Here is a 4,502-nt window from a genome sequence, read left to right on the forward strand (position 1 = left end):
TAACCTACCAGTGGATGTGGAAGCAGTTCTTCCCACGGTGAGGGGTTAGGATCGGTGCGCTGCAGCGCTGTGAAATCTCGGGTCCGCAGGACGGGTTGTCACAAATAGATCTTCTCAGCTCGGGTAATAGTTTTGGGACTCTCGAAACATCAAGAAGAACGGTGAATTCATGGGAATCACTTTACTTCTCCTCGATGAAAAGGTATTCTCATCTTATTAGGCTAAGAAGATCATATATTCCCGTCTCTGTTTTATTTTTGGAAAAGCTATATTATTTAACTCTTCTATCCTTTCAATGCAGGATACGGTGATCCGGCGGCTGAGCCACGTCCCGGTGGTGCTCGCGATCCCACCGGAATTGCAGACCTGAGAGTTGTTGGCGATGGAGAAGAGAAGTGTCGCTAACCTCTTCGTAAAGCCATAGCTCTCTAGGATCGTTGGAGGAGTTGTGGGAATCAACAGTCGGCTCAGTAATAGGTGTGATATTACAGTTCGTGCATTGTATTAGCTATTTTGTTACTGATTAATAGTTTTGGGTTTTGGTTGTATCATACTTGAATCATGCTTATTTGACTTTGAATTCAGATTCTTGTTAATGTTAGCCAGCTCCCTATTATTTTTCATCTTCTATCTTTTTATATTAAAACTGGCCGTCCTTTTAAGATTATAAATGTAAAGATGTAAAACTTTTTATTAAGTTATAACTATTTCATGAAATTGGTTTGTTTTTATTTTGTTTTTAAACACCATATAGCTCTCTTGCTAGAGTGCTCTTCTCATTTCTGCATATTACCTTTCTGCTCCCAATGTTTTCTGACTCATCTTCTTCCATTGCATTAATTTAATTTTTGTCTTAACTGAACCTTATGCAGTATAAGGTGTCGGTTGTTTATGTGATCTGTGGAGCATTGTGTTGCAGAGAGAGAGCTTCTCCGAATGGTGAGGCTGCAGCAGAAAGCAGTGACGTTGAGAAAAGAGCATAATTAATGTGGCTTCAACCTTGGAACCTGAGGAAGCAGACAATGGAGGAGGCTACAGTGCTCTGGTCAACCAACCAAGGAGTATATCGACTATGCAGTTAAACATGTTCTGTTATACATGTGATAGTTTCTTCTTCCGAGTTCCTCATTCTCTTCTTAATGGTTAAGTACAATAAAAATATCTAAAGCGATTGTGATTAAACCCCATAAATGTGCAGGGTTTGCTCGGAATCAAGGTTAAGGTCATGCTTGACTGGGACTCTATTAGGAAGCTAGGACCAATGACACCATTACCAGATGTTGTTATCATCCATTCTCCCAAATGAAAAGATGTTAATTCCGCACCTGATCAGGTTGTTAATTTTGCTGCTCTTCTATTGGAAGCTCCCCTCACAGCCATAGATTACCCTGAGATGATCTCAGTCATCTAGAAGAGATGGCGTCAGGAAAGCCTCATGTTCTTCCTAAAAGCAACCTTTCTAACGGAGAGAACTTACTCTATATGTTGGATTCAATGTACATCACTCTCTCTCTGCCCTCTTTGATTTTATAATGTTACTTTTAGTCATTTTCATTCCGTTTCTAGCTTTAAACGTGTCGGTAATGTGATATATATTCCTCTCATCTTCTATTATAGAGAGAGGTAGGGTGAGACCTTTATAGATGTTATGAAAGTATTTATGTTTGTTGTTCTATACATTTTTGCAGATTGTCATCACTCTTGAGATATATGTTGAGAAGAGTGCTAATGGATGGGCGAGTCTGATGGTGAGGGCCACTGAGTTGAGCCTTCCAGCAAAGCGGAAAACTCCTCCCTTGGTATCTATTTGCGCAAAGCAAGTGGAAAGAGTCACAAAAGTTGCTCAAATCCAGGAGATTATAAAGTCACAAGTGGTGATTAGATTTTTTTTTTTTTTTTTACAGTTGTGATCTGTGTGATCTTATGATTCACCCTGCTGGGCTGAGGGAGAAGCTATCTTCAGACATGTGATTTGTTATCTCTGAAATTTTGCCATTATAGAGAGGTAGGGTGAGACCTTTATAGATGTTATGAAAGTATTTATGTTTGTTGTTCTATACATTTTTGCAGATTGTCATCACTCTTGAGATATATGTTGAGAAGAGTGCTAATGGATGGGCGAGTCTGATGGTGAGGGCCACTGAGTTGAGCCTTCCAGCAAAGCGGAAAACTCCTCCCTTGGTATCTATTTGCGCAAAGCAAGTGGAAAGAGTCACAAAAGTTGCTCAAATCCAGGAGATTATAAAGTCACAAGTGGTGATTAGATTTTTTTTTTTTTTTTTACAGTTGTGATCTGTGTGATCTTATGATTCACCCTGCTGGGCTGAGGGAGAAGCTATCTTCAGACATGTGATTTGTTATCTCTGAAATTTTGCCATTATAGAGAGGTAGGGTGAGACCTTTATAGATGTTATGAAAGTATTTATGATTGTTGTTTTATACATTTTTGCAGATTGTCATCACTCTTGAGATATATGTTATTGAGAATATTGTTTGGATTCCTTGGTTATGGTGGGCTCAAAGCATGATGGTTAAGATCATATAGTTAGAATTTCAATCAAATTTTCATTCTTGAAACAGTTTAAAAAAATATAACATTTTAAAATAAACGGAATGTTAATTTCTAGAAATTTAGCAAAGAAACAAATTATAAAGAAAGTCATGTGCTATTATTTAAACCTGATGGTTTATGAGATATTTCGAATTTCATCCGTTTGACAAAAGAAAATCTGATACTCATATTAATATGAGAAATACTTATCACATCATCATATTTTCAGGTGGTTTTGTGATAAAACATAGTCACCTTGAAGTTATTTAGTTTGTTACGTGCTGATGTAGTGCCTATTGTTGACCAGAATTGGGAGAAAACCATGGATTGTCGTAGTCCAGGTTTAAGGTATACGGTTTGATGCCGGCTAGCTTCAAAGTGATAAATGTTCCTCTTAAAGGTGATGATTCACTGACCAAGTAACTTTTCGATCCTGATTTTGGAGAAGCAATTTGACGTGTGAGCTCTATTGATTCTGGTGAGAGAAGCTTAAATATGTTTTATCATATAAGTTATAACCATGTGGAAAAAGATATACAGATTTGTTATGGTATTATTTTAACTTAATTCACTTTTCATTTGTTTTGGAATTATGGGGTTATAATTGATTACAAAAATGAGATGCAGTACAAATTTTATAAATTAATACTCGATAAATTAATAAATACCATAAATTAATTAAAAATATTCTGTGCGGTTCAAAATTTTAACACAAATCGATAAAATAATAAGATAATAAATTTTCAGAAAATCCTATGTCAATATATGGTCTCAGTATAAATTAATAATTTATATGTATATACATTTTATATAAGTACAAACCAATCATTGTATTTTTTGTTTTATATTCACAATGGAATTATCTTTATATTTTTTTAACATTTAATATATTTTGATGATATTTAGTAAAATTATATCTTAAACACATTTAAATTATGTGAAACATATTTTATATACACCAAATAACATAATAAAACTAATATAGATGTAAATTTCAAAATATTAATTAACGTACATACATTAAATCAAATATTTTTCTTAGTTTAGAAAAAAATATATCTTAAAATTGAAAAATTTTAAAAGGAACTTTTTTGTAAATTGATAACTATGTAAATTACTAAAATACTAAAATCCCAACATTGTTAATTTATAAAAAAATTTACTATAAAATGCACAAATGTGTCTATATAGAGGAAATAGTTGATGTGCACACTAGAATAAATAACCGATGTGCGGAGCAAGCATAACATCAACCCATAATAAACCTCTTCACTAAACAAACAAATCAATCCGTAATACTTCCTATAAAATATTTAAAGTTTTATAACACATCTAATGTCAACAACCCCGCGCAAGCGCGGGGACTCAGCCCCTGGTTCAATGAATTAGCTAGTAAAATAACTATTATAAGTTTGATGGTAAACTTGCATTATCACCACTTTCACTTTCACCATACTTTAGCCATAATTATGATATACCCATTTGGATTGTTTCTACCGTGTAGCTACTTTTTTTTTGCCTAATCCGTGTAGCTGCATTTTTGGGCGTAGACCATGCGTGTCCTTGACTCCTTTCGCGTTCGGCGTTTCCACAGTCTTCACACGTAGAATCTAGATCAGATTGGTATTGTTGTGATGTAACCTGTGCTGGACAGGAGATTGTGGCTACAATTGATTGTGTTTAAATGACCTTGGTCTCCAATATACTCGAGGAATTTAAAATAGACTAACATTATAAGAGTAGAATATATATATATATATATATTTTTTTTTTTATCATCAACTTTACAGACTCATATTGACTCTGTAAACCACACTGAGAGATTTTGATCCATATGAACTACAAAAGACGTTTCCTTCCTAGCACTGCGGGTTAAGCTATCCGCCTTCTTGTTCTGTGTTCTTGGTACATAGATAATCTCTGCTCAGAACATACTCTCTTTCAGGCTGTT

The 4,502-nt window shown here is 34.7% G+C and overlaps 1 long non-coding RNA gene across 1 annotated transcript; it reads left to right on the plus strand.

The window, feature by feature from the left end:
* The first annotated feature begins 297 nt into the window (after nucleotides 1–297).
* LOC106305385 lies at nucleotides 298–1,957 on the plus strand. The gene is made up of 3 exons (XR_001262976.1): nucleotides 298–477; nucleotides 873–1,496; nucleotides 1,689–1,957. It is a non-coding gene; the product is annotated as an uncharacterized LOC106305385 (long non-coding RNA).
* Nucleotides 1,958–4,502: the final 2,545 nt, after the last annotated feature.

Source organism: Brassica oleracea, chromosome C7 (assembly GCF_000695525.1).
Source record: "Brassica oleracea var. oleracea cultivar TO1000 chromosome C7, BOL, whole genome shotgun sequence".
Taxonomy (NCBI): domain Eukaryota; kingdom Viridiplantae; phylum Streptophyta; class Magnoliopsida; order Brassicales; family Brassicaceae; genus Brassica; species Brassica oleracea.